This window comes from Triturus cristatus, chromosome 2_2 (assembly GCF_964204655.1).
Source record: "Triturus cristatus chromosome 2_2, aTriCri1.1, whole genome shotgun sequence".
Lineage (NCBI taxonomy): Eukaryota > Metazoa > Chordata > Amphibia > Caudata > Salamandridae > Triturus > Triturus cristatus.
In genome coordinates this window covers 389,672,895-389,691,693 of record NC_140582.1, presented here as the reverse complement: position 1 = coordinate 389,691,693, position 18,799 = coordinate 389,672,895, and positions in this window count along the sequence as shown.

Below are 18,799 nucleotides of genomic sequence, written 5' to 3'. Positions count from 1 at the left end.
ATGGCCCACAATGATATCTCTAGATGCCCCAGAAGATATAGCAGCACTCATGGAACAAATGCATAGACATCTAACCACTAGGGTCCGTTATGGCCCCAATGGGGAATATGCCTCCTCCATTAAGGTTATGAGAGGGCTAAGATATGATTGTGTCCTTGCACAGTTTCTCTTTTCCATATATATCAATGGAGTGGGTAAAGAGATTCATGTGCTACTAATAGATTCTCCTAGAATAGGTCCCTGGTCTGTTCCAATATTATTATAAACAGACAAAGCAGTCTTACTATCACTGACTGCAAATGGACTACTACAACTCATAGATAACTTTTTCAAGTACTTGGATGCTAGGGATTTGAAAGTTAATTCAAAAAAGGCTTTTACAATGGTTTGTGGTTGGGGGAACGCCGAGGACCTACTACCATCTCATTAAAGGTGTTCCCATTGAGAGAGTTCAATCTTTTTCTTATTTGAGGATACAGTGTACCCCCAATAATACTTGGAGCAAACAGAGGAAAATTTGTCGTTTAAACCTGATGCGCACCATTGAAAGAGTATACAGGTTTGCAACACAATTTGGTATCAAATAAATCAGGGAAATGGTGATGATTTATAAAACTAAATGCTTGTCAATGGTTAGATATGGGTGCAGTTTTGGGGGTTTTGGTAGCCCCGTGATTCTGAAAAAAGCAGGAAAATCATTTTCTTTGGTATCTACTTGCCGTCCCCAAATCAACACCCACATTTGTCATGCACAAAGAACTGGGTTTCTCATATATTGAAGACATTTAATTCTAAAACTGATACTTTTATGGCATTCCATTTGAAGGAAGAAGGAGACATCGTTTACCAAGGCAATTGCAAAGGATAGTTTGTCTCTTGATTATTTTAAGAAAAATCCATGTCTTTTCAATATTAGAGAAGTATCAATTAGGAAGATTTAATGATCCAGTTTTATTGGATAAACCAGAGTCTAATATATATTATTACAAGAATGTACTAAAGTCACTTCTTATCAATACTAGGTAGGAGTTGAGAACATCAAAGGAACTAACTAAACTGTTAGACATTTCCTATCTGTTTGGCAACATGAGGAAGTACAACGCTAGCTCCTTATGGTTACTAGTACTCAACATCCATATATATATAGCACTTTGTCTTCTGCTGTTTAATCTATCTTGTTGTCAAGCACTGGACTAACGAAGCAGCAAAGCCGATGATTACAAAAAAACAGATTACTCGTACTTTCTCTCTCAAGAGATTTTTTAGTTACCCCTAGGGAGTATCGGGGCTAAATTTTATCTCAATTTTATTGTGTTTTAACAATGATTTATTGCTTTTTTTGTTCAAATTGTCGCTATAAAATGACAAGATGAGTTGCATGTTTGTAAAGGTTTTAATTAACTGTACAATAAATTCAAATTCATATATATTGACCTGTTTTTGTTTGGGTATTGTAAATAATTTGTTGCATTTCCGAAAATGGGTCAGTGGAGTCCTAACCACCCATGTGAATGAAAATAGAAACAAACTACCTTGCATGTTATACTTTTCTGCACATTTTATATGAATGTAAGGCAGCATTTTTAAACCATTGTTTGTAAATAGGAATTTTAATGATTTAAGGACGGCATATTTAGATTTGCGTACCTTAGTACAAGCCTAAGTTTGCTCAGCTGTAACGTCTTTTGTATTTCTGGTCTTGTCGACAGAAAGTGCCCCACGTTCTTAGTGAATTTGAATTTAGTAAAAAGGCTACTATCCAATTAGTTAGCTTTGTATAATGTATTAGCAAAATGATGTAATACTTTCTGATGTAATGTTTTGATGTTCTTCTATGGTTTATTATGGTGTTTCATGTACATAAACAGAATAAAGATTTTAAAATAAAAGAAAAAGAAAATCTACTCAAAATATACACTAAAGGCCAAAAGGTTGTGCATGTTAACATTCAGTGTTTGCAGAATGGTTGATTGTATGTGATAGTGGGTCTCTGAATAAAAGTATGAATCCTTGGCCACCACACACGTAATGCTGTCTCTTTGAGTGCTTCACTCTTTCTCGCTCAAAACACAATATGGAGCACTCCTGGGTGTTGTGCATGTCATAAGTGTGTGTCAACGCGCTCATTAGTGCTCAGTATTGGGAGTTAGTGGGCAATATTTACGAGCCCCCTTGGGTCACTCCTGCACCATTTAACATGGTGGAAGAGCAACAGAACTTAAAATTGAGATTTATGAAACCTTGCGTGGCCCTGAGTGGCTGAATAAATCTCGAGTAATGCAACACAGCACAAATCCCTGCATCAAGGAGGAGTTTCCAAGGGTGTTGCATGGGAGTTCCCATTAAATAATTATGGGTGTTGATGCATTCCTAGATTTATTAGAAGTGATAGACATAGGAATGCATCACAAACCTATGTTTCTCTGGGTGAGGCGTAGCGAGGAGAAGTATCTTTAGTTCTCCTCATTGTTTTCTCTATTTGTGTGTGCTGCAGAATAGCACACATAAAAAGAGAAAAAAGCCTCAGATGATTGTTTTTGTTCAGAAAGGGACACCTTCCTCACAATACCCCTCACAAACCAGCCACTCTTGCCCCATAGCGATAGGGTGCCTACATTGGTGCTAATCAGTCAAAAGGGCACCAGCACAGGAGAAAAGGCAGGAATGTTCCGTTATGACTGAATACGGCACATTTCTGTCCGTTCCCTGGCACGCTGTGCTGTGCAGCACAGCAATGTGACTTGTTGTGCTGCACTGCGTAACGTGGCAAGAGATCTCTAAACTGATTTGATATTGGGTTTTATTTGCCTGCATTTTTGTAACTAGTAACCATACAGTGCTGTTGCTATAATTTTTGCCATTTTTTGCAGTAGAGTGGTTGCCAGGATCAAACCTTAATTAACTAGTTGGCATGCATTGACATTTAGTGGGCTATAATGGTACTGCTCTTTGGAGAATGTGCTCAATCGTTTCTTCTATAAAAATGAACTTAGGGGCATATTATCAAGCCAGGCGATAAAATTATCGCCGCTTTAGCGACAGAAAACTGCAGCTAAAACGGCGATAATGAGCTTGATAATATGCTCTATGGAATTCCAATTGAAGCTCAGGTTAGATGTCCTTCACATCTAACATGGGCTTCAATTGGAATTCCATAGAGTATATTATCAAGCCCATTATCGCCGTTTTAGCGGCAGTTTTCTGCCGCTAAAGCGGAGATCATTTTATCACCTGGCTTGATAATATGCCCCATAAATTGTACAGCTCTGATTGGTCAATGGGCCCACGATCTAAAGATCACCATTTCTATAATCTGTTTGCCAAGTTAACCGTGCGTGGGACACTTGACACTGTTGAAACATTTCTTAAAGCTATTTCTTTTTAATTTTCGTTTAGCAGCCATTTCACATACCTTCTGTCTCAGACCAATGACATGTTTAGGAACAATATAGTTGATCTTCAATAGAATCATTATCAGCCAGTCAGGTAGCGGCATATACTTTAATGAAAGTGTGGCTTTGGTGTCAGAAGACATCTCAGATTCAAGTGGCACAGAGAGGAAACTGAAGGCATTTTGGGGCATATCATCAAGGGCAATATCGCCGCTTTAGCGGCACTTTTGCCGCTAAAGCGGCGATATTTGTATTGCCCTATCAGCAAGCTGTCGCTAACAACTGTTAGGGACAGCTTACTGTGAATAGCGCCCCTTGTCAGCACGCCTCCGATCGCATCGCTAATGAGATGCAAAGGAGGCGTGCCTGACAAAACACCATGGGAAAATACCGCTAACCCAGCTTCGTCATATTGACAAGGAGGGTTAGCGATATCTAAAATCGCGTTAAGTATGCCTTAACGCAGGAATTTAATGTCTGTTAAATTCCTGACTAAGGCATACCTAACATGGGGGGTGGATTGTGTGGCTAAGACCACAGGCCCTATCATCTAGGATATCGCCGTTTTACACCATGGAAAACGGCGATATCCCCACTATCTCTGGAATTTTTATTGCCTCGGCGATGCGCGTTGTTGATAACGCGCTAACCGGGCGATAAATTCCAGAGCTAGCCGGCGATAAATATGCATGCGCTAAGCGCGCTTTGCGATATCTATCGCCGGACCTTGATAATATGCCCCATGTTTTTTATTTACACAATGGGAAACATAGTTTATGTTCCGATCTATAAACATAACGCCATATCATTTTTAAAATGTGGGAGAAGAAATGATAAGAGGATGCTGAGTGAAAGATCAGGTTCCTGTGATGCACAAAAAAGAAATACTACAAAATATAAATAGAACATCTTCAAGCAGTAATGTTTCATTTGCATCCGGTCGTTCATCTGGTGGACTTAGGCCTATGTGGTGATAAAGTGCGTTGTGCATACAGCCAGAATTACATCATTATTATGAAGTATTTTTGTTATCACAAATCAGTTGTTTAAGTATTCCTTTTATGGTATGTGTTTCCTTATCTATTGCTGTATGAGCTACTCAACAACATACACTGGGAAGAGTTTTTCAATTGAAATAATTGTGCTACTGTAAGCCAGGGAAACATTGCCAATAAACACTTTACCATTGTGCCAATACTTTAATAAAGTTTAAAAAAATCAATGAGATTCCTGGCTCTTAGCCGAGAACTGTTGCCCAACGAGAGATACAGAATGATGAATGTGGAACTGCTCCTACAATCGCTAAACCATAAAGCATTACAAAATGTTTAATGCAACTATGTGATAATGCTGGGTATATTGATGAATCAAAGTGTTTGGCCTGTCCAACGACTTATCTATTGTGAAAAATGAGGTGCTTAGTGAAAGAAAATGCAAATCTCAGAAGCCATGCTACATGTCTATACGCATTTACTTTTCCTGCCTTATGAAAAGCTCTTTCTGAGCGATCACAGCATTAACATAAAGCAAGTGGTAGGTCTCCATTTCCAGTTCACAGTGGGTCACATGGTGATAAATCTGTTGCTTAGAATACTTTGCTGTACTGCAAACAGACTGTAATAATTTCGCTTTATTTAAACGCCATGTATTACATATATTCAGGGCTTTAAGTGGGATGAAAAAACTGTGGGGGGGCTCTCAATATGGTGTGGCCGATGGTAATTAAGGGCGTGGCTTAAAAACACATAAGCTAAAAATCTGTGCTTCGCATAGTGTGCCACCCGGCTGGTATTTTGCTGTTTATCTCATTGCCTCCAGATATATGATACAACAAGTAACATTATACTTACAACAAGCCAGGATTATTGGCTTTGCAAATCGTTGTTAGCTGCATGAAATAAATACAACACAACTATGGCTTTGTTGTGTACACTATTGAAAATGCTTCAGTTCTGAAATGAAGAGACTGTGAAAGAACTAAAACGAGTCTCTTTGAAGTTCCCTCAAAGGCTTTGAGAAGTGATACTGCTGCAGAGTTAAGAATCTTTTTCATCCTGAGGTTGAACGCAAAAATGGAGAGCCCGATAGGGTCCCGAATCAGTACCTGCTTTTAAGGACTGCGGGTGCTGAGCACCAGCAGGACCCGGCACAGTTAAAGCCCTGCATATATTACTTCTAAAGATTTACATCCACACATATGTGTGGCAGAACATTTCCACCTGCTATATTTCAAAAACCAGGCATGACTACTCTACTTTGATCAGAACTTTGAATTCGTTCCTCCTTCATTTTAAATGCCCCTCTGCTTTCCTTCTACATTCCACATGCCTCTTGTGTTTCAAGACTACTCTACCTCACACGCTTGCATTAATCTCTTTTCTTTGAAACCATAACCCTTCAACCTCACAATATCTATTCATTCTACCTACCGCCTGCTTCTCTGAGAACCCTCTCTAATGTTCGCACTTAAGCCATTAATATGCCACAAAGAAACTGGTGTAAATGCATGGAATGGTTTATTTGAGAGCACAAGCCTAATTCCAATAACCCATGGACTGACCACTAACTTTGGGCTCCCAAGAAGTGTGCTATTCACCATAAAGGCCTGTTCAGAGATATTAAATAATATGAAAATGCAGTTTCAATTTCTATATTACTCCGACCATCCTTACCAGTAACAATTGGAGGAAGCTGCCTTATAGCGGTTCAATTGAAGGCCAAAAAGGACACCTTATTGCAACAAGTGGCCTAAAAAATGGTCTTGTTATAAGAGGAAAAGGAGTGCTGCATCTGCCAGCAACAATGAAACAAGAAACGCCCTTTCCTCCATACCCACTATATGTAATTCCAGATTGCACTGTCTTCTGTTTGCAAGTGACCTAGAATTTTTCTCTTACACATGACTTTTATGATTATCAATAACAATTATGTATTGTTAAAAAAAAAAGTCCAACTCATTATTTTCGACAAAAGATTTTAAAATTAAATTGTCCCGTGCTTCAAAAATGAATAATAAGGCTCATGGCTGCTCTGGTCTCTTTACTGTGTTCATCTTTGCGGCAAATTATAGACTGGTGTAGAGGGAGCATTATAAACTCTTTCTTCCTAAATCTCAGACAAAACAAGAGACAATCTGCAATTTTAATTAACAAACACCCTTCTTCCTTTATCATTGAATTAAGGTTTCCAGAGGCAATATCTTCAAATGCATTTCTGACAATTTCCCAACTTAAAAAAGCACAAATAGAGAGGCATATCTGAGGCACCAAATTAAAATAGAATCTTAATAAGAATGAAGCAACCCAGCAAATAAATAATGACATTTAGCCAAAATATCAAAGATATATTTTCCAAATTCTTGTCTGTAGTCTGGACTCCTTAGACCATTATTTAGATTATAATAGGATTTTATCATTTGTACACAGCTAATTTGATCACAAAAGTTAATTAAAACACTTAATAGTCCTGTAGAAGACTGTTATGTTATGTAAATTTGCAGCTAATTGAGGGTATCCAGGCGCTGAGCAGGGCAGTTCTGAGGGAGAGGAGGAAATAATGTCTGATTCATATGAAAGAGCCATATCTTGAGGTTCTGAGGTGTTTCGGGCGGTTGATCCAGTCTTGGCTGTGAGGTATGAGAAGGAGGGCCCTCTGCTTCTGGGTGTCTTAATGTGAGGGAGGTGTACTTTTGTCTGGGACACAGATCGAAGGTTTCTGGTGGGTTGGTAGGAGTTGAGGCAGTGGTTGAAGTAAGCTAGACTTGTGTTGTGGAGAGCTTTGTAAGCCAGGGTGAGTAGCTTAAACTTACATCTTTCCTGGACTGGGACCCAGTGGAGATTGGTGAGGTGTGGAAAGATGGGGGAACAACCTTTACAACGCAACTTTTACAATACACTACCTTTACAACGCATTTTTTACAACGCATAATCCATTACAACGCATGACATTACAACGCATGACACTACAACACATTTTTAAAAACTACCTTTACAACGCATTCCATTACAACGCATACTACCATTACAACGCATACCATTACAACGCATAATATTACACTACACTATCCAACACTTACCCTACTGTTGCACCCCCTGGAGTTAGAATAGTAATTTTTACCCCTATACTATCCAACACTTACCCTACTGTTGCACCCCCTGGAGTTAGAATAGTAATTTTTACCCCTATACTATCCAACACTTACCCTACTGTTGCACCCCCTGGAGTTAGAATAGTAATTTTTACCCCTATACTATCCAACACTTACCCCACTGTTGCACCCCCTGGAGTTAGAATAGTAATTTTTACCCCTATACTATCCAACACTTACCCTACTGTTGCACCCCCTGGAGTTAGAATAGTAATTTTTACCCCTATTCTATCCAACACTTACCCTACTGTTGCACCCCCTGGAGTTAGAATAGTAATTTTTACCCCTATACTATCCAACACTTACCCTACTGTTGCACCCCCTGGAGTTAGAATAGTAATTTTTACCCCTATACTATCCAACACTTACCCTACTGTTGCACCCCCTGGAGTTAGAATAGTAATTTTTACCCCTATACTATCCAACACTTACCCTACTGTTGCACCCCCTAGAGTTAGAAAAGTAACTTTTACCCCTATACTATCTAATACTTACCTTAAATGCAATTTAATATTATGCGTTGTAATGGTATGCGTTGTAAAGGTATTATGCGTTGTAATGGAAATGCGTTGTAAAGGTAGTTTTTAAAAATGCGTTGTAGTGTCATGCGTTGTAATGTCATGCGTTGTAATGGATTATGCGTTGTAAAAAATGCGTTGTAAGTGCATGCGTTGTAAAAGTGTGCGTTGTAACGTCATACATCCGGAAAGATGTGGTTATTTCACGGTATAATCAGGATGAGTCTGGCACTGGCGTTCTGGACAGTTTGGCATCAGCATAGGACATAGGCTTGGGTTCCAATGTAGAGCGCTTTTCCGTAATCAGGTCTACTTATGATAAGAGTCTGGGTGACAGTCTGGTGTTCACTGGTGTTCAGTGAGATCCACTTGAAAATAATGCATAGCATTCACAGGATGTGAAAGCATGATGAGGAGATAGGGTTGAACTGTCTGCTCATGGAGAAGTTGGTGTCCAAGATGATCCTGAGGTTCCTGGCATGGTCCATAGGGCGGGGAGGGGGCCAGACTCAGAGGGCCAGCAAGAGGTGTCCCAGGGGAAGTAGTTGTGGTTGCAGAAGATTAGGACTTCAGTTTTGTCACTTTTGAGCTGGAGGTAGCTATTTTTCATCCAAGCAGTGACTTTGCTCATGCATTTTCTGAAGTTTGTTTTGGCAGTGCTGGTTGAGTCAGTAGGAGAAAGGATGAGCTGTGTGCCATCGGCGTAGGATAGTATGTTTATGCTATGAGCTCCGATGATGTCCGCGAACAGCGTCATGTAAATGTTGAAGAGTGTTGAACTGAGATATGTTCTTAGAGGGACTCCACAGATGAGGTCGAGGATGTTTCTGATGTCATCTGTGGATGCAAAGAGGGCTGCCTCTGTGCTGTGGTCTGAGAGTTGGGTATTGATGGCTTTCTCCTTGACTTTAGCTGGAAAAGGCATGGTGAGATGGATCTATAGCTGCTAAAGGTGCTGGGTTCCGCTGTAGATTTCTTTAACTGGGCATTGACTTCTGCATTTACCCAGCAAGACAGGAAGGTGGCGGTGGTTATGGAGGTGTTGATGATAGCGTTGAGTGTGGGGAGATGATGGTTTTCACAAGGTTGTATATAAAGTGAGGGCATGAGTCTGAGGGGTTTTCTGAGTGGGTGATATTCATCAGGGAGGTGGTTTCTTCTTCGAGAGGGGCTTTCAGTTGCTTAGCTACAGTCTGGTGACAAATGAGGGGTCCGGATGGCCGTGGAGTTTGTATTGGTATGATGTGGATCGAATTTGCTGTACACCTTGGCAATCTTCTGTTCAAAGAAGTTTTAGAGGTCGTTGTAGAGTGCTTGGGATGGGATGATGTCATTGTTGGCAGCTACGGGATTGGAGAAGAATGTTATTATTAAACTTACCACAAATATTGCTACAATTGAAAATCTATTTTGATATTAAATAAACAAATATGCTTAGATTAGAAGTCATCAAATAGACCAACACCTAAATTAATCCAGTTGTAATGCCCTTAAACTATATCAACTTTCTCTTGCTGCTCTTTCTTCAGAAGGTACTTAGTGCACAACTAGGTATTGGTGCCTAAAAAACATAGGTGCCTATTTGCAAGCACTTTTGACCGCCGGTGCATCACTTTTCTTGACACACCAGCAGTGCAATGGGCTTCCCCAAATTTACAAGGCCTATCAAATGTCATCCTGCATGGCTTTTCATGACTTTGTAAGTATATTTCCCTTTCGTGCATAACTCTGCCTGAAAGGGGCGTTCCATGGGTGTTGCCATGGGTGTTCCCAGGTAACATCCATGGAACTTGACACATTCCCAGTTATCCAACATTTTTAAACCTGGGAATGTGTCAGAATCCTACGCCTCCCCATGGGAGGTGTAAGGAGGCACAACGAGAGGAAACTTCTGCAGCAAAATAGAAAGACAAAAATGCCTTTAATGATTATATTTGTGCAGGAAGGTATCCCATGCTGCACCAAAAAAACATCCCCTCAGCGCAGGCTCCCTTGAAAAATAATGCAAGGATGTCTGCACTGGCGCATGGCTGTTCTTTGTGCACTGGTGCATGGAAGAAAGACAGGAATGTGCCATATCTTGTAGATATGGCACATTCCTGCCCATTTATTTTGACACACTGCAGCGCAGCAGGAAGACTTGCTACACTGCAGTTCTTCAAAATTTTGCAAAGGATGCCCATAAAGTGCACAAAAGAACAAAAAATATACTTAGTTAGTCATTGATCTGGAACAAGCAAGTAAGTCTCTCAGCAACAATTTAAACTGACTTGAGAATGCCGGATACAGCAAAACAATCAAATGCTTTTTTCAGGACATCAGAAAGACAAAATTTGGTCTGCATGTCCTAAAGCTCATTTTCAATGTGAGACTTGCTAGAATGCATGCAATACTGTCTTGACTGCCCATAAGTAACTTACCATCACATGAGCAGTGGGGGCCATATAATGTAAGGGCCTGCATTTTGGATGACAAACATCTGCACAATGAAGGCCAAGTCAAAAACTAGCAAGAATTATTTGCTAATTTGTTGATATTTACCAGGAAAATATTGTTTCATCCCAACATCCCTTATGAAAGGCCTTAATGATTTGGAGATTACCCTCTCTAGATGGATGCATTACTTAAACACAAAATGTATCTCCTACTCGTATGCATAGAAGATACAATAACAACCATTTAACCAATATTCCTTGGCAGGCATGTGATAGTACCCATACTAGGGAATGAGCAATACCTATAACTAGGAAAAGACATCAGACAAACTGGGGCTCAGATTTGTCAAAGGATTGCATTGAGATTCTGTCATGCAGGGTGACACAAGGGCAAGGCAATGCTTAAGTCAGATTTAAGAAGCCGTTCAAATACACCTTGTGTGATCTTGCATAGCTTGCTATGTTGGAATAATGCAAGGCACTGCAATTCGCTTTACTCTGCACGGGGCACATGTTGCATAGTGAAGGGTGGGTGTCGCAACGAGGAGAAATATTTTTATTTCTCCTTGTTGTTTCCTGTAAGTGTGCTACATTCTACAACACACTTAGAAAGAGAAAAATGCCTCTAAGGATTGTTTTTTGCAGGAAGCTGTCCCTTCCTCCACAAAACAATTCTTATTGCAATGCAGGCACCCTTGCACCATGGCACAAGGATGCCTGCATTGGTACTAGGTAGCACATAGTGCACCAGAGCAGTGAGAGAGCAGGAATGCTCCTTATGTTAGTAAATAGGATGCATTCCTGGCCTCTCCATTTGATGTAGCACAGCGCAGCAAGTTATCGTGCTGTGCTCTGTCGAATATTGATAAATCTGATCCTTGACCTTTGTACGTTTTTAGGAGAACTTTCTCAACTAAGTTTTCATAGAGATGTGATACCCCAAAACCGGTCCCTTAAAGCTTGTTTCTGGTACAGGGAGGACCTGGCCTGGCAGTTCGGGTTGGACTGTTCCCATGGGGAGCAGGGCCAAGACTGATTTGCATATGGCTGGGTCTAAACTGGAATGGCGTGGCGTGCAAAAAAACAATAGATTAAATCCAGATCTGTGACTGGGGGTGAATGTTTTATTTGTTCATAATTCCGTCCATCATCTGTTCTTTTAGCATTTGTTGCCCTAAGTGGGAAGGGTGTGCGTGCCCAGAAATGCAGCAGCTCATCTGCTGCTTGCCATCCCGAAACATGAATCAGTGGCTCATGCCCTTCCAATTTTGCACTGGCTACCAGTGAAAAGACGAATTGAATTTAAGGCCCTTTGCAACACCTTTAAAGTGTTACATGGACTTGGCCCTGATTACTTTACAAGCAGTTTCAGGTGGTACGTCCCAGAGAGGCAGCTCTGCTCAGCAGCCTCCTCTAATCAGGTAATCCCTAGGGCCAAAACTGCCTCATGGGTCGGGGAGAAGTTTAGTTGTCGGCACAGCTAGATTGTGGGACTCAATCCCTCTGCCACTCAAGATGGAAAGCAATCTTTTGACGTTCCACTAGCTCTTAAAAACCAGGCTGTTCAATAACTAGCCTGAATGCACCAATCCAGCATCCCCTTCTGGTTACCTAATACTGCAGAGACGCCGTGCCTAGACACCCTTGGCCTGGCAGTTCGAGCTGGAACGTTTCAATGGAGAGAATGCGCAAGACTGATTTCCATATGACTGGGTATAAACTGGAATGGCATAGGGTGCAAAAAAACAGATGTATTTAACTCAGATTTGTGAATGGGGTGAATATTTGATTTGTACAGCATTCTGTCCTTCATTTGTTCTTTTTCCACTTTTAGAAAGTTGGCATTTACTTACTTTAGCCATTTGGTCTCTGATCAGGCTGTGTTGGGTGACAGCTGGTCTTTGTGTATTCCCTCAAGACATCCCCACACACAGGGAGTTGAGATGTGTGTTGATGGGCCTCTCCGGTAGATGGGAGGGAGGAGCTGGGCACAGCCTCACACTTACACCTGAATAAGCTGTGGTCTGTCCCCACACAGAGGAACACATACCCCGCTGAAGTGTGTGTGGAGGTAGGGCAGGAAGAGAGGAAATCTGTGCACTTTAAAGTAAAGCTTTCTTTGAAGTCTACCCCACTTCAAAGGCACAACTGGGTATAAGTACTGGACCTCTGACACCTCTCTGCTGGACTGATGCTTTGCTGAACTTCTGCCATGCTGTGCTCTTGCCTCGCTGCGCTGCCCTGCTGCCTGCTGTTCTCCAGCCTGGTTGAAAAGGACTGGACCTGCTTCATTTGAAACCAGAGTGACACAGAGGACTTGATAGATTGCCTGCTATTCTAAATCTCAAGGATATCAACGACTTCAGCTACCAGCATCTGTATCTGGACCCCCCAAGCTGTGAGTCCGATCTGCCAACCCATTCCTGAACTCTTGAAAGTGGGCCTACAGTACTTCTACATCCAGAAGCAGCACATCCTCATCAGAAGCAGTGCATCTTCACCTTTGTGAGTGTCAGAGCCAGTGCATCCTCATAATTGCATGAAGTGGACCCAGTGCATCACCTTTGGAACCAGTGCATCGCCTTCGGAATTGACTCATCGCCTACTGTGAAAGAAGCAGATGTACATCACATTCTGAAACAGCGCTACACACTGGAACTGGAGGAAATTGATGCATTTCGTTCACTGCATTACTCAACACCCAAGCATCGCCTCTCCTGCCCCTCATATCCTCTACAACGCATCCCGGATCAATGTACTTTGGTTCAATGGGCTCAAGCGGGTCTCTGTATACAACCCATGCCCCATCGCAGTCGGCCTGAACTTTTTACTTTGACCGGATCTAGCATGATGATATAACCCATTTAAGCACTTATTGCTTTTAAGCACTATTTTATATATATTCTTTAAAAATTCATAACTCAACGTCTTGGATTTTTGTCGTTTTGGTCTTGCTTCATTTAAAATCAAGCTCTATTCGCCTGCTTTTTTGTGGAGACTTTCTGTGGTGTTCAGACTGTGATACTGTTTAAAGTGTTGCACAAAAACTTTTCACATTGCCTCTTAAGTTAATCCTGACTTCTCTGTGCCAAGCTACCAGAAGGAGAGGGCAGGATAATTTAGTGCATGCTGTGACTTACCCCAACTAGGATTGTGGTTCCTGCTTGGACAGTGTTCATACCTCTGCCAGCCAGAAACCCATTTTCTAACATTCATGATCGGTGGTGAGGCTAGGACTTGTGTTTGTGCTGTATCATGCAGAAACTTGGTGTACACATCCAAGATTTGTTCGATTTTTTTTCAATTCTCTCTGTTTTGCATTTTTGAATTTTTCCTCAAAATCATGTCTCTGGCTGGTTTTGCAACTAGAACCATGGAGTTTGAGCTGGCCAAACTGGAAGTCTACACAGTGGCTCTGCAAGGAGATGGAGGTTCCTGTCTAGAGGGCTACCAAGAAAGTGGAATTTCAAAAGGCGTTGGAGGGCCTAGGCAGAAGCCGCTCCAAGGAAAGTGATGGATTGGAGAGTCTGGGAATGGCTCTTCTAATCAACCACGTGCAGTGGCTGAGGGACACATCCCTGAATTTGAGCTCCCTGTGACAACATGAAGCAGTGTCTGATTACGTGGCCTATTCCCTTAGGAACTGGCTGAGACAAGGAAGGAGAGAGAACTCAAACTAAGGCTGACAAAATTAAAGATTGAAACTAAAGAGAAAAAGGCTGAAAGAGAGGCTCTAAGAGCTTTGCCTGATAAGAAACCTTTGCTGGCTCATGAACTGAGTCTGAAAGAGCTGGATATCAAGGCCCGACTGGCAGAGTCAGCAGTGATGGTGACAAAATACATGCAATAACTGATGGAGACAAAAGGGTTCATATATCCAGTTATGTGGTGCGAGATGACATAGATAAGTAGTTTTCTGCTCATGAGATTGCACTGGAGGTACACACGGTTCCGGAGGAGCACTGGGGGTGGGGGTGGACTGTGGAAACGTATGCCAACACTTGGGAGGGACATACTCTGACATTAGAGGTTGGGCACCAGGCCAAGTAGACTCCTTTGAATACAATTTTGATTGCCTAGTTTGGATTGACCACTGAGAAGTATCACCAAACATTCAGGGAAAGTCAGAAGCTCCCCAAACAATCCGGGCTAGGTTTTGTTTATTACTTCAGTAAAGTACTGAATGGGTGGGTAAGGGGCAACAAGGTTAGTGATTTCCATAGGCTGTACCATTTATTCGTGAGAGAGCACATGCTCAGTATCTGTTTTCCTGAGTTGCACCAGCACCTTCTGGACAGCAAGCTAGCTGACCCCAGGAAACCTGCTGAGAAGGTGGACCTCTGGGCTTGCACTAGTGTCATGTGAAGGAGACGTCGAAGGAGTGGGTGTCACATGGAGTATTACACCAGGTTAAGAAATAGCCATTTTACATGCACACGTTTTTAAGTTGCTTTCTCTTCCTAAATACAATTACATTTTAAACACGTTCATTGCGTGCACATAAGGAATAACAACTTCAAACTCAGTTTGCTTACAACACCATTTTGTAGGCACTCTATCAAAACACCTTGAACATTCTGTACAAGGGTTACGCTTAACACGCAAGATACTGTTATTTGTTTTTGGCCACTCTGAGACCAAACTATCCTAACTGAATAAACAGTACCAGCCTGGTTGGGGCTTCGACAGTATAACATGGAGGATGTTATTATATATATGACATCACGCCTTTGTTCATTCAGAGGAGCATTTCACTGGCACAGTGAGGTTGGTCCATGCGGAATTCCAGCTCAGCTGATTCCTGCAACCTCTAATGAGGGATGCTGTCCAACTCTACACCAAGACAGGCAGCTTGCTGACACTTACCCACAGGAAATGGGAAGTTAGACCACCCAGATAAGGATTTTACAGGTCCACTCACCTTAGAAATGATAGGGTAGAATGCACTGGGTAGGAGTACACTATATTACATCACTTGTATGCAAACATTTTTTTTTTTATAATTAGCAAAATGGTTGAATCGTTCAGATTTTTCACCATTCTTGTAATGCTAATTACATTATTCTGCTTCATTCTATTAATCATTACAGGACACATATTTTAGTCAAGAATCACAATGCTTCAAATGTATGATCTTCGACGCGCGTTTCGGCGCTGTAGACGCTCTTGTCAGGAATAGCCACAAAATAAACCTAAAAATGATTAAAAAAGCATTTAGAACTCATTCTCGTAATTTTGAACAATTATTTGTTTCATAGTTATAGACAAAACAACTGTGTTACTATCTGCTATTAAATTATATATCTATTAATAAACAGATTATCTTAATCACAAATAACATTGAATTCATGAATCAAAGAAAAAATATAGAAAAAGAAAGAAACAGGCAAAAAAGGAGTGAAGATAATCAAATAGAAACCAATTCCCAATTATATCTCCACCCAGTGATCTTCTATGTTTTTTAAAAAGACAAAAAGGGGGAGAGACAAATATGTCTATATATTTATGTCTATCTAAGATTCAATCTATAGCTTACTTGTCAGAAAAAACTGTAAGATGTCTTGTATCTGTAAACCCAAGATGTAGGAGAACTTTTCACTCTGTAATATATCAAAAGGCATGATTATTACATATTCAAATTTAATATTTCTCTAATTTGAACTGTAGCCAATAAATAAACCTACTTTAGTAAAATATTGGTATCGTAATTGATAGACTGAAGGAAGGTGCTTCTCTTTTAGATTTCTGTTTTTATTTAAAACCTAAAAGACAACAGATACAACAAATAAGTTTTTATCCCCTGAAATATATAGGATGGTATATCTAGATTTCCTAAAATTGTGCATGCTCCAGGCATCAGAACACAAAAAACTTATACTTCATATGAGGGGTTAACTTTATTTTATTTTGTCCTGAGGTATGAGTAGTGTCTATTTATATATTCACAGTGTGGGATTATTGAATGATATATAACTCTTTTGTTTTTTATCAAAATATCTGCCTTTTTTATTTAGAAAGTGGGTATTTATAGTCCCTTTTAAATTTTCCAATATTTATCAAAAATAACAATCATAATTTCCTTTTTTTTTTAAAATGACTACAAAAAATTATGAGCGTCGTGCAGTATTGTGTTCCCTAGACTTAAAGCGGAACATCAAGTATTTACGTCTTACCTTTTTAAAAAAAAAATATATATATTTTTGTAGGACGCATAAATCAAATGAGTTTTGATATAACACGAGAAAGGATGCGAGCCCTCTATGATTTCGAGTATCAGAAACCTAATTTAAAAACAAAATATAAATCATTTCACTAAAGTAAATCGTTAGTTAGACTCCCCTTCCTACTAAAGGATCTGTATTTCCACATACCTTTGTGTACGCAACCTCCGGATAAGTATATTTCTTGGGTCAGTAATGGCGCCAATATCGCTCTATAGACCCGGAAGGAAATTTCAAGGTCTTTTAAATACGCAATCAAATAACCCTACGGAGTCACATGGCACCATCACGTCAGTTTAAAAGCAGACGTCACCAAAATGTCCGTCATTCTTATTGGTCCAAATAAAAGAACTTCCTTATGTAGATTTAAACAACTAGACCGTCAAAAAGCAATCAAATCAAATCACGGAGTCACATAGCAACATCACGTGAGTTTCTATGCCTCGATCACTTTAATGTGCATTATTCTTATAAGTACAAGTTACTTAGCTTCCCCAAATAGATGGAACAGCTAAACTGTAAAATGTAACGCAATAAATTAAAACCCACATGGAAATAAAAAATACGTGCCCTATTTCTACTGCAAATAACCTTTCCACCTATCCGTAAAAAAACATACATTGCGAGTCGAGAATAGCGTGAATCTCCTTTTGTTGACCTGGAAATTAGTTTTTTCAGGTCTTTCAATTAAGGAATCAAATAGATTCACTGAATAGCACAGCAAAAATCGCATAACTCTCTTGAACTACAGTACTCTGATAAATATTCCTCTTATTAATCCATATGGAAAACAAACCACAATCAGGCACATGAGTGGTAATACAGTAACAGGTCAAAGGACAAATAATAATATTCAAATGAAGATGTAATTTAAAATCATTATTTATCACTCCATCTTTGGGGCCCTTTCCTTCATGTGCTTAATCTGCACTCCTTATAGAAAAACGCAACAGGATGGAGAAATAAACCATGTATAATTTAAATTATGTACCCTGCGTTCAAATTACGGCATTTTCCCAAGGTATATCATTGTTCAAACCACATTTGAAATTATTTAATGAAAAAAATCCAATAAACATCTCTCTTTTTACGAATTTGCAGACCTCCTTTCTCTTCTTGTGTTTTAATCTTTTCTAATATCCTCCAGCGGATCTCATCTGGTTTATGATTAAACTCTATATAGTGTTTAACCAATGGGGCTAGCAGTTTACCAGTTCTAATGGCTGACCGGTGTTCTGTTAATCTGGTTTGAACTGATCTCGATGTCTCACCTACATAGCCCAACTGACAAGGGCACAAAAGCAGGTAAACAACATTCTGCGTTTTACAGTTCCACAGTTCTGATGCTTTTATGTGGAAGCCATTTAGAGTCATGCTTTCTCTTTCTAATATCTTATCACATGATTTACATGAGGAACATCTTATTGTTCCTTTAATAGGTGTACTACCATCAATAGTTCTTTGCAAAAACAAAGGTTTCAGCGTATTTTGCAAGAATCTAGAGTGTACAATCATTTCCTTGATATTCTTATTACGGCGATGTGCAAACAATGGCTTTCCAATTTTCTTTTTTTGTTCTGGGTCACTATTGAGAAGGTGCCAATTAGAATTTATAATTTGCTTAACTTTAGAATTCAAAGTAGAATGCTTAGTAATGCATACTAATTGCTGATATTTTTAGTTTTATTGGCATTTAAAAGATGGTCTCTGTCAAAAAAACGTGCTCTCTTGTACGACTCTCTCACCAGCCGGTGAGAATAACCTCTGGCTAAAAACTTCTTTTTCATATTTGCTGCTTGAATATCGAAATCTGAGAGGTTCTTGTAATTCCGTCGAACTCTCAAAAATTGCGAGAAAGGGATGCTTTGTTACTGGCATCGCGGATGATTACTATCGAAATGTAGAAGCGTATTCCTAGCTGTTGCTTTAACAAATAAGTTCACTTCTAATACACCTGAATTGTGTCTTATAAGAATATCCAAAAATTCCACTTTTTCAGTACTCATATTAGCAGTGAATTTCAGATTTACATCTATCAGGTTAAGCCATTCCAGAAATTCATGTAGGGTCTGTTCCCCATCGGTCC